Source organism: Ornithodoros turicata, unplaced genomic scaffold, assembly GCF_037126465.1.
Source record: "Ornithodoros turicata isolate Travis unplaced genomic scaffold, ASM3712646v1 ctg00000746.1, whole genome shotgun sequence".
NCBI lineage: Eukaryota > Metazoa > Arthropoda > Arachnida > Ixodida > Argasidae > Ornithodoros > Ornithodoros turicata.
In genome coordinates this window covers 3215792-3228376 of record NW_026999400.1, presented here as the reverse complement: position 1 = coordinate 3228376, position 12585 = coordinate 3215792, and the positions used below count along the sequence as shown (strand labels likewise).

General features: G+C 48.2%; 1 protein-coding gene across 6 annotated transcripts in view; it reads left to right on the top strand.

Annotated features, from left to right (window-relative positions):
* LOC135374778 (beta-1,3-galactosyltransferase 5-like) overlaps positions 1-12585 on the top strand; it is a 42773-nt gene that overhangs the window by 14500 nt on the left and 15688 nt on the right. The window contains exon 1 of one of the 6 annotated variants that reach the window (XM_064607708.1): positions 5720-5818. The exons of 3 other annotated variants lie outside the window; for them this stretch is intronic. The gene's annotated coding sequence lies outside the window, so the exon portion shown is untranslated. Of the gene's footprint in view, positions 1-5719; positions 5819-11082; positions 11101-12585 lie in introns of those variants that run through there. 2 more of the 6 variants (XM_064607706.1, XM_064607707.1) reach the window with 2 other exon arrangements.

The following is a 12585-nucleotide window of genomic DNA, read 5'->3' as shown; positions in this document are numbered from 1 at the left end:
CTCAACGTGGGCACCCGCAGAGGCGAGAAGGAATGACAATCATACAATTCGTTAACAACAACAAAACGTGATTTAATGAAAGCTCAACTGCAACGGTCTTATTCACTTTGCATGAAAGATTACAGGAATCGCGACAATGATACACATGAGATAAAGCGGACCCAACTTAACTATATCGCATGATATACTTCAAATGAACAATTATACAAACACGCGCGGTTCCCATCAACGAGTTGCAGTCAGCAATCTCCCACTCTAGGAAAGGATCCTCACCTGGGGCCGATGGGATTACGTATCAGGCCATAGCCTCCTTAGGGGATGCGTCGCTTGAAAAACTGCTGTGCTTCATTAATGACTCCTGGAGAACTGGTGTCGTGCCTGACGTATGGAAAGCGGCTCGAGTTATCCCAGTTTTGAAGCCAGGGAAGTCGCCAAGGGAACTGGCTTCATTTCGTCCCATTAGCCTCACAAGCTGCTTGGGCAAGGTAATGGAAAGGCTAATATTGGACCGCCTTGACTGGTTTCTGGAGTCCCGGACGCTCCTACACCCGGCGCAGGCAGGTTTCAGGAGAGCTCGTTGTACAATGGATTGTATCTTGAATGTGGTAACCCACGTAGAACAGTCTAGATCGGATGGTCTACTAACCGTGGCAGCATTCCTTGATGTTAAGCGAGCCTATGACACTACAAGCCACGGCCATGTACTCCATGAGCTTTTCTCCCTGAGCGTTACTGGGCGAGCTCTCAGGTGGATAGCCAACTATCTACGTGGTAGAACTGTCTTTGTGATGACTTCGGATGGTGAAACGTCTCATCACAGCACAACAGCAGGTGTCCCACAGGGCGGGGTCCTCAGCCCACTCCTCTTCAATGTCGTGATGGCTGCTCTACCAGCTCTCTTGCCACGGGGCGTCAACATCAGCTTGTATGCTGACGATATATGCATATGGACATCCGGCAAGCAGTGGCCAGCGCTACAGCGCCGCTTACAGTGTGCCCTTGATGTTGTAGCTGCTTTCCTGGAAAACAGAGGCATGGACCTCTCTCATGAGAAGACTGTTTTTTTGCCTTTTACTCGCCGTCATTTGAAGAACTTTCAGCTTCATATAGGTGGGAATGTCGTGCGGCGTGTTACACACCATAAGTTTCTTGGTGTGGTTCTTGACCGCTGTCTGTCCTGGAGAGCGGAGGTTCGTTGTCTGAGAGGTAGAGCTGAGTCTCGACTGAGTGTCCTGCGATACCTCTGTGGTGCCCGCTGGGGGCTTTCTACAAGGGCATTGCTTGGACTGCACCGGTCCCTCATACGACAAATGTTAATGTACCATCTTCCAGTGTTGCATAGTCTTTGTCCTTCGTCTGAACAAGTGTTGGAAACCGTCCTTGCAAAGAGCATGAAACAGTGCCTTGGTGTCCACAAATCAACGCCAACTGCCCCTGTCATGGCTGAAGCCAAGGAGCCTTCGCTGGTCTTTATGCGGACGGCACAATCTCTTGGGCACTACATGAGGCTCTCCACTCGCCACTACCGTCACACATTAGTGCGCGACATTCTTCGGGTACCAGCGTCCGGGTACTGCCAAGCCGTTTTAGCTCACCGCAGCCTCATCCCAAAGCATAAAAAACTGGTTCTACCCGCAGTCCCTCCATGGGCCCTTCAGGCACCATCTGTGCATGTCAATGTCCCTGGCTTGACTTCCAGAAAATCGGCTACAACAATTGTTCTTCGCCAACTCACCCTGAGTCTGCTTCATCGCGATGAAGGCAGAATTAAAATCTTTACTGATGGCTCATCGACACAGACCGGCTCTACCTGTGCATTCGTAATCCCTGAGCTGTCGATTGAACGAAGCGCTAAGCTGTCGCACCCGACGTCGGCTGCTGTGGCCGAGCTGCATTCCATTCTTATGGCGCTTTCCTTCATTGTGTCCCGTCGACCACCGATGCACTGGACCATATACAGTGACTCCAAAACCGCCCTCCAAGCTCTGCAGTGCACCCTGGGCTCGAGCTCCCTCGCTCCACTGGTGTGTGACGTCCTGAGGGAGTATTCATGTGCTGTCACACAGACACATAACATCACCTTGCAGTGGATCCCAGGTCATTGTGGCGTCCCTGGGAATGAGGCTGCCGACCTACTTGCGAGACGGGCTCATGTGGCACGAGGCGTACCGACGCACCGTACGTATTTCACCCAAGCGGACGCGAAGCAAGCAATTGGTACTCTCATGGGACGTCTGTGCAGTGAACACTGGCGCGGAAGTGTCCCTTCTACGTCGTTCCTGCGCAGGGTGGACCCAGATCTCCGTTTTTATATGCCGTCAGCGCTTCCTCGACCCATCACGTCGCTCATCTACAGGCTTCGCCTCAACGTGCCATACAGTGGACGACTTTTGTTTAAGCTCGGCATGGTCCCGTCCCCCAACTGCAGTCTGTGTGATGTAGTTGAGGACGTGGATCATATACTCCAAGACTGCCCGAGGCACAGTGCACACCGATGTACCCTTGTGTCGTCCCTGTCTCGCCTGGATAATCGGCCATACTCCACCGAAAAGGTTCTTGGGTGCTGGCCAGCAAATCAGTTAATACCTGCCATGCACGCCCTTGTGCAATTTCTCGTCTCGACGGACCTGTTTGACACATTGTGACACTCTTTGTTTTTAGTGCCTTGAGACTTCGCTTTTGGTGACAAGCTCGGTGATGATGTTCTCATTTATTCTTTCAAAGCGTTTCAAAGCGTCGAGGTTAGTGTAGTTTCCCTTTCTTTTATTAATAACACGTCCTGGAGTAGCCAGTCCCGAGTGGCTCGAGACTACCATCTCCATTTTTTTCTTTTAAAATCAATCAATCAATCAATCAATCAATCAATCAATCACAAACACGCGCGGGAAATGAATACGCGAATCATGTACAAACGAGGCAGACAGAACAAGCGGCAAGAGTGACTGACCCTGATTTTGCGCACCCCGACGACACCCCATCTTCACCAGGCCATGGACGATGGCGTGGCAGACGAGCTCGGAAGATGACTTCAGCAATGACCTACGCGGCCGGCTTTCCATGCTGCGGCTTTCGGTTGCTGCTTCCGTCGACCTTCATCCGCTCTGGTCTCCATTCTTGGTCCACGGCCGGGTCAAACAATAGCGAAGACGGCGACTTGGCGGCAGGCCTACCGTCCCACTTGGAGGCTCGGTCCCAGGAGCTCGGCTACCGCCCTCGTCGATCCGTCTCTTCGCTCGCCACATCGTCGTCGGGTGCACCTCTTTCCGGTCAGTCACCGCCAGCTGGGCCTCTAGGTCGTAACTTCGGTTGCCCGGACGTCAGCGCAGGTGGAAGGAGACTTCGGGGACGAACCCTCAGGTCGAAGGTGGGTTCCAGGCATCAAGGCGCCGCCGTCGTCCATCTCCCTCCGGGCTTCCGTCCGGGCTCCCGCTCTGGATCACATCTCGATGACTCTTTGCTGGTTCCGACCCTCGATGCAAACTACCACTGTTTAGGCGACTGTCCCACTCTCTCCCTTCTCAAAGTCCCCCTTGGTCTATATAACCTTCCCGCGCCATGTCACAGCCCGGGTCAGTCACGTACGCCAAACCAAAAACACATGTGCGTCCGACACTGCATTCAAAGAACGCTGTAATTGCCACTGCTTCCGTTAACGTACAGTTATGCTGCCGTTCACACAAAGCCGCCTCTAAGGGAAAACAACTCCGTCCAAGGGGGAGCAGATGTTACCCTTCCCACGAAGAGACACTGCGTACATGTCAACTAAAGTTTTATGGCTTTCAACTGTGGGGGAACGCGAGCTCTTGCGACCGTTTGAAAGCAACAGGGCGCGCTGTCCCTTTGATGTTAAAAAATTGGAAAAAGTCTGTGAAACCGATTTTATCAGGAAACTCGGACCGTCACAGGAGCATGTATAATGCTCGGTCACACTGGTTATACAATTCTTGTTTGACAACATTGTTTGGTCCAAACGTGTGCATGATTATACATAGTCTCGAACATATGGCGTTCAAACATCGGTCACACTGGTTATACAACTTGACTGGAGGAACAGTGGGAGTGGCTTAAACCGTGATGTATGGCACACGTCAGTGTCACAGTAACCAACCGAGGAGTTTATATAGCTTCCATTCGCGGACATCGCTATTCAAAATGTACGAAGACGACGAAGACGGGGCTGCACTTGCTGATTTTCGATTGTTTCATGCTTCATGTGCGGAGGCAAAGAGGTCGCCATTTTGAACGTACGTGCAACCATAGCCTCCTATATACTGATCAGTATATAGGAGGCTATGGTGCAACACAATGCCGCGAACACTGACTTACAACTTACTCGTGTAAATTAACTCACGCGCATCACGATGTTGTTGACACTGACTCGTGCGAACGAAAACTGTCGTGGCGAATACGCCCGTTTATCCAACTTGTCCATTACCGTTTTTCGGCAGTGCCCAAATACATCGTCGTCTGTTTGACAACATGTTGTCAAACATAGTCAGAGCGCTTGCTTGTATGACGGCACGGTCACACTGGTTATACACACGTGTTTTAAAACATGTTTTGCCGGTATATAAGCAGTGTGACCAACACTGTATGATCATACATGTTTAAAGGATGTTTGTTATACACGTTCGTCATACATGTATGACGGGATGTTCGTGTATAATGTACATATAACCAGTGTGACTCCGGCCTATATACACGTCCGTCATACATGTATGACGGGATGTTCGTGTATAATGTATAACCAGCGTGACTCCGGCCTAGACGTGCGCCTAGCATGGCTGCCGATCCGTTTCAATCCAACAGGTAATAATTTATTGTTTAATTCTCTCTCGAAAGGGTCGGTGAGTGACGTCAAATGCTTCCTTTTGGTGACAGTGTTGCCTTATAAATATCGCAGATGGTCGATTGAGAGATACTAAGCAAATACTAAGGTCTTCGATTGAATGCGCTTCACATATTGCCTTCTTTTTATAGTTCGGTGTATACGTGGTCATCTTTCAATTGCCTTTGTGTATGAGAGCTATTCCTGGATTGGAGAGTACAATAGTGTTTCAGCAGACCGCGTGACTGTCGTTATTTTTAGCGGGTCTTCGCGAACGAAAGAGGCAGCGCGATATTATCCATCCATCCATTCATTGAATAACGCGACGATTCCCAATAATAGTAACATTGCACAGGCTGACCAGACGGTATTGAAAAAAAAAAAAAAAAAGAAAGAAAATGAGGGATGACGTGTGGTGAAAGAATAGAGTGTGTAACAAAAAGACGATCAGGCGACTATCAGTTCCTCAGACAGGATGTCTCCACTGATCCTTAGCACGTCTTGCGGAGCACTGGATGCATATCCACAAGTGGCTCACTCATGTTTCATATGGTACGTGGAGACATAAATATTAAGGAGAACCGCAATTGAATCTCTCCCGTAGATGTATACTGGCGGCATTGAATAGGCGTGAACACTCACGTCACGAGACTTTCTAATATGGACAGTTCCTGCCACATTGCTACAACCAACGCATTATTTCCGGTGTCTGATTTCTTCCTCAGTCCCCATTTTGGAATGTACAAAACAGGAAATGGGAACAAAAGTTCAACCTGCTTCACAACTTCGTGTTAGTGTTGGATGATTCACGATACTGGGTTAGAGTGGTGATGAGCCGGTGCGGTGCCGTGATTGGCCGGCGTGCGGAGCGCTTGTGGAGATCTCCCAGGCTATAGTGTGATGTCAGCAGACGATCAGTCTGTTTGGTCTTGGGACAACAGTCCTGTAGCGACGTGCAGGAACTGATACACCTTGTGTTTCATTGTGCAGGTAAGGGTGCTTTTGTACGAAATGGAGTAGAGGCGAACTCTTCACTGGCGATAAACTTTATGCTTATCACCGCTCGTCATCAACGTTCATTTGGCCTGTATAGACTCTTCAAGGAACCATTAAAAGAGAAGTCTCACATCGCCCCCGATACTTCAAACAGACACTGCTCCTTATGTTGTACGTAAATGTATTAACCCTACAAAACATCATTTTGACTTATAGTTCTTCTTCAGTTACTCCAGTCCGCATAGCTCACGATAAAAAGCTTGCACGAAGATCTACATAACAAACGCTACGACCTGGGCCGGCGTCTACTTTTTGGTCCTGAGGGCACACTCCGAGATTTGCGCCCCCCTCCCGCCCGTACCATACAACTTCTTTGGCCGTGCGTTCCGTGTGTGATTCCTAAGCACAGGACGCTCCGAAACCAAACACGGCGCAACGGAATGAATGAAAAACGTACCATACGGCATCCATGGAACCTTTGATATATTCTATTCTAGTGAAAAGATAGGCTTGTACACAGTGCGTTAGTATATGCCTTGCAAGGACCACACTTGTGACCGGCTAACAATGTGGGACACCAAACACCGTGAACTCCCAGCCATCCGGCCGACATTTTTGCGCCCCCTCGGCGGACGTCTGAAGGGAGCAATTGCCCCTCTGCCCCCGCCCCCCGTAGACACCGGCCCTGGCTACGACATAGCACGGAAAGTGCACCTGTGAATTTTTCATTTCGTCTTGGCAGCACTCTTTCCGTCTGTAGTTGCGACAGCGGAAGGAGACAGCCCGTAAGGAATTCCTGAACTCAGCATTTCGAGCTGGGCACCCTACAGGATGAAGGCACGTCTATATAAATGTTCTCCTAAATTACTGAAGAGGTACGATTTCGCAGAAGCGAAATCAGTTTTGTAATGCGTACGCGTTGTGTCATCTGAAGCATCACTTAGGCAATTACCGGAAAGAATAACGGAAGCGCCATGGGCATGAAATTGAAAGACTGGTATCGGAAACGAAGATAGTTTCAGTATTCGGAAGCACCCTACGGAAGCAATACACGCGGTAAAGGAAACTGTCAAATCAAAGATCAGCAACGCCATGTCAGCCATGCACTTCATAGAAAAGTGATTTGCTTATGTCGTCGCAAACATTATCGTGAACGTATTCCGGTCTTCGAAGACTCTGCTAAATCTGAGTTGAACTAAATACGTACGAGCTACTAAATTTGGACTATTGCAATTGAAATGGAAACGAAAATACGGCGGTTACCCTTGCGTGGACGCGGCCGGCGGATACAAGACCGACAGCGGGTACAACGTTGGTTGGTTGGTTGGTTGGTTTTATGAAAAAAAAAAAATAGAACGTCTTACGATGCTGAGAATGGCTCCCTTGCGGCTTTGGTGTAGTACTTGGATTGTCGGGACCAAGAATGCTATAAAAAGACACGTTGACAAAATATTACGAGGGTAACAATTAGTATTGGGGGAATTGTTCGGGGCACAACAGTAAGCAAGCCGTGAAAGAGACAGTAAATTTCAAAATCTGTCTAGTCTAGCCCTTACCATCGTAACAGAAGTGAGTTTGAGTATATCGTACGCTATCGCCTTTGCGTACGCAAGGGATAGCATTGGTGGTTATGCGCATGCGCAAGCCAAACAGACCATTGCGCAGGACCACCACGCTATCCCTTGCGTACGCAAAGGCGACAGCATACGACAGACTAAGTCTCAGTCATTACCACGCGAGATAGTCGTACGACTAGAATAATTAGCGTGTTCGCGCGACAGGACCGAACCAGACTCTGACACTGTTAGGACAGGATGGCGCCGGATCGTTTCTCTTCCGCTTGCAAATTAGGTTGGTTGCAGTTACCCTACATGTCACGACAAATGTGTGTTTGCTGAGGAGCCTCGTGTGTTGATGAAAGGCTATTACGTTAATCCTTGCGGAAATGACTTTTCTCTCGAGCTCTTTCCATAAAGTGCGAAGAACACGCGTCTGCACGGAGCTCGTTACGCACGTACATATTCATATTCTTCTCATTTTCAAATTAGAATGCATCCTTGATCCTTCAAATTTGGACCGGAAAACCGGCTTCACGAGTCCTAAGCCGTCTTGAGGGTTTGCTGCCTCGTGCTCCCTCATCATTGTGTGTCCCACGCAGTAATTGAGCGTCGGCGCAGGCGAGACAAAGAAAAACAAAACATAAATATAAATATGCATATAAAAATGCGTCGAAGGTCACTGAAAGGTCATTGTTTTACCGTGGTGAGTCTTCTGATTAGCTTCGCAATATTTCTGGGGATTCGTCGACGCGTACCTGCAGGTGGCGTTACTGAAGTTTTTGTTAAGCAAACGCATGAATGTGTCGCATATTTCATGTAGATCTAGAACGTGAAGAGAAAGAGGGACGCACGATATAAAGTAGACTCGTTCTTTTTTTTTTAATTCCGTGTTGGCGCCTCGAAGCAACTGTGGCTATGAACGGCGTACAGATGTGGATAGTTGGAGAGAGGACAGCAGGAAGGAATGGGGGACAGGGTGGTTAGTATGCGTCCTGGGCATACTTCAGGAGGAACTGTGCCGACATTCGAAGTTCGGCATTCGACATTCGGGTCGAAGATTATAGATATGTTTTCTGCTTACAGATTTCGTACTATTCCACTTTTTTTGCTCTTATGGCTGACGTAATTATCGCTTTCTCCGTCATTTTGTGTTTGCATAAGCCCAAAACCGGCGTACCTGTCGGGCACCATATGTGGTGGCGCGGTCGCCATGTGATGGGCGAGTAATACCGAATGCAAATGTAAAGGTATCGAGGTCCGTCAGAAATCTTCCGCTTCTCCGAGATAGTTTACATGCACTATCTGCAGTGAAAATGCAATGCTTGACGACGTTATATGACTGCCTCGCCAAGTGGTAGTATCAAGAAAAGTTTTGTGTCGGCCGTTATCCAGGTTGGGTGGCTCGAACGGGTTTGCTGCACACTCTTCAGCGACAGTTATAGAGGGGGGGGGGGGGGGTAATGGCAGGACCGGCTCGCCGTTGTTGTCCACACAGAAGTGGGCGTCGTCACGACTATAGCAAAAAAAAAAAAAGAAAAAGAAAGAAAGACGGATGGAGGATAGAGAATGAAGGGTTGAGATGCGTAGAGGGTGCATGAGTTCGTCGGGGAGAGCAAAGTGTTAGATGAGTATAGAACAAATGTACCAGGCTGACGAGAAGCCAACGGTGATGACGTCCCTCCTATTGGGGTGATTTCGGGCGCTATCGGGAGCTTCGGGAGCTCTCGGACGGACCCCGTCCAAAAGCTTGTTTTTTAGTGAAATAAATTATTTGAAGGTTTCAATCTCTTTAAGTACTTATCTTATATATATTACGTGTAAAACCAAACCAAATCAACTAACAACATTGAACGATGTGTACGGTCTTTTGCTTTCTTTTTTCCCACGGCAGTTTCATTAACATATTTGACCTGGTGGCTCTATATATTATCATCGGGAACCATGCAACATCGATTTCTGAGTTTCCATTTGGTTGAAATTCTCCCTCGTTCCGATCAGCCCTACATGCAGGCCATGCATGAACAGCAAAGAAACCGTCTAAAAGGTCGACTGTAAGCAGCTGTATTCATGGATCCACGTAGGCTTGATTACGCTTTCATGGCCGTTACCTCCTCACGGAGAAAGCCCTCTTTCTGTATCGATGGTCTATCGATGGTCTATTAACGGGCCACTAAGAAGGAAAAACAGCTGCATGCGACGATGGTTGTGCTGTACGACCTTTCCATCCGCAGAGAGAGAGAGGGAGAGAGAGAGAGAGAGCAGTTATATACGATATTGATATGTGCGTATACTGTGTCAGGAATGTCGTCCATGTAATGGACGACGCTGTGCAAAGTGCCGTGGAGGTACAATTACAGTGAGTGCTCCATCGCACGAGCTCATATGACACCGTAGTCATACCGCAACGCACACACCGTTCGTGCAGTAAAAACGGAAAGGAAAACTGGCCGAGTTGGTGAGGCATGCGATTCAATATGAAAAGGAGTGCACACAGAACACGTGTCTACGTCTTTAGTGTATATACTCTGTGTGCACTCCTTTTGATGCTGAATTATGTAGATATGGTTTTTCGTCACATGAGAAGGCACGCCGTACGTTTAATCATCCTTTCCAGCCAAGAATGTGCATCCACGTGGATGTTTATTTATATCGTTGTGAATTCTTCTGTCTCTGCCAATTTACACGTCCGCTTTTACACTTCGCGTGGGATTTCCAAGAAATCATACATACATCGTTAACAAGAAAAAAAGAAAGAAAGAAAGAAAAGTCCTATGGTGTCAGTGGGTGGGACGAGGGCCGTTGAATTCGTCCGGTTGAACATATGAGTGTAGGCGTCAAGCAAGCCTGGTGTAATGGACGTGTAGGCAACATATCTCTTTAGTATGTGTGAGCAGCGACAGAGTCTCGTCCCTGTGAATGCGTGTTTAATAGCTGTTTGCTCCTCATACTCAGGAAATATGTTGCCGGCATGTCCGGTTGTTAACTGCAAAGGTCCGGGCTATCTTTACTACGCATGCTAGAACACTTTCGGAGGTACTGGAGCACGTGAACGATAACATACTATACGACCTACTGTTGTTGACATGCGTGCTTCCCAATCGGCTGACATGTATTGGCCAAACTTCAGGACGATAGTCGAGGCAGGGAATGTGAGGATCGTAATTCATTTCAGGTTGATGGCCTAAACTTGTAACAGACACACCACAGTCCTTTCTCGCCAGCAAAAAGCGTTCCACTGCAGCGAACTCCAGCATTACTGTGACTAAATAATTATGCTGTTCGCCGTACGTGTAAGGGATGTTCAGAAAGAAATATATTATTATTTTCTTGGGAATTTGTCGCATAGAAAACATTCAAGTTGCACGGACACGGCAGTGTCCACATAGTGACGTATTTCAGCTCGCGCAGCATAGTCAGAAAGTGTATACACGACCGCTGTCTGAGAGCGCAACCGCCGCGGCCACAGATAGGCTGCACACCAACATAAAGGAGCCATCAGTCTACGATATTATGCTTTTTTTTTAAGTTATGCGTCACGTATCCCGGTGTAAGGGAGCAGGTGGTTTACACACGTGATGCAAACAGTCGCGCAACCTATGTGTGTATACCCCCGTCGTTCCGTGTTGAACCATATGAACGAGTAACGACGGGGTCAACCAACTTTCTCTCACACGTCGCACTGGAATGTTCGTGGACTGGATTTCATTGGTGTCATGGGTAATGTCCTTGGTACTATCTTTCATTGCCTTTCTTTACAAAATGTCCTTCGTGCGATGTTTGCTAGAAGACGATTGCCGATTGAAGACGGCAAAAGTGCTAGGGTGCAGGAAAGCTGATGATGCAAACGGAGGAAAAACGGAGACAGGGAGGCGATTAAACCCCTCTCGTGCAAGGCTTGATGAGGAAAGAGCCATTGCTAAGGGGCGGTAACTGATGAGAGATGAGAGGAGCATTATCAATACGGGTCAGAGGTATGAGTGGGAGGAAAAGCAAGAGGAGCGAAACTGTTGTACCCTGCCGGCTGTTTGTACTCGTTCAGACCTGCCCTGCCTCATCATACGAGTTGTGAGGTTTAGTGCAATCGTACTCTGTCACCTTTGCGTACGTAATGAATAGCATGGTGGTTCTGCGAGCTTTCTATGTTTTGCGCGTGAGCAGGACCACCAACGCTATTTCTTACGTACGCAAAGGCGCCTTCAAAATGCATACGGTGTACTAAAACCCTCTATTATCACGTGTTTCGGTGACCGTCTGCGAGAACTCGGAAGTTTGAATCGCAGCCAGCGAACGAACATCGTAATGTAAAGGCATCGGTTCAGTTGGATTGCACGCCGCACTATACTGGAAGTGGTATGCGGCAGCGAATATTTCTACTAACGCTTCTTTTTTTTTTTAATTAAGCCCGAATCCCATAACAAGCGACACGCGGCAGATACACGCGAGAAGCATGTATCGACGTCAAAATCGACGTCACTGCCGCCACGCGAGCGTCAAAAAAGCTCAGTCGCGGCTGAATATTTCTGCATCTACTCCCAGTAGATATTTGATATTTGTAGCATGTCGCTGAGTTCGTTGCCTGTTGTTTGACAAAACCAGCTAGATTTGACGGCGTGAAACAAGAACTGAACGCGTGGGCAAGGGAAAGGGTGGAGAGGGCAACCAACAAAAGTAGCAGACGAAGAAGTGGGTGGGACGTTGGGAACTTCAACCGCAGCGCCACTGCGTTACAGCGAATATTATATAGCACCGTCATTATAAGTTCTCCTCGTTTTGACGAAGGAAATACTATTTTTGGTATATTTATGGCAATTTACAACTTAGCTCGAATAAAATAAGCAATGCTTCTCCAAAAACATCATTTCTCGGCGACGAAATGTCGCTGCTCAAATGGACCCACTGATCTCTATGTATAAAGGCTGGATCGCGCATGGGAGAGGGGCTCGTGGGGGAGAGGGTGCCTTCGCGCCGCCATGTTGGTGGGCCCTAAAGTGCTGTGTGTGCCCATAGAAAACAATGGGAGGCAACAGAGATTGTGAGTATTTATTGCGCTGCTAGCATTGATCGTTGTTTGACATCACACAATTTTGTAAGGTTCCAGTATACTGATGTATCCTAACAGTGTTTCACAGGTGTCCTGCCGTTCGATTCTTAATTACGTTATGTTTTGCATTCCGAAACTAGACCGTCACTGCAGTGCAGCGC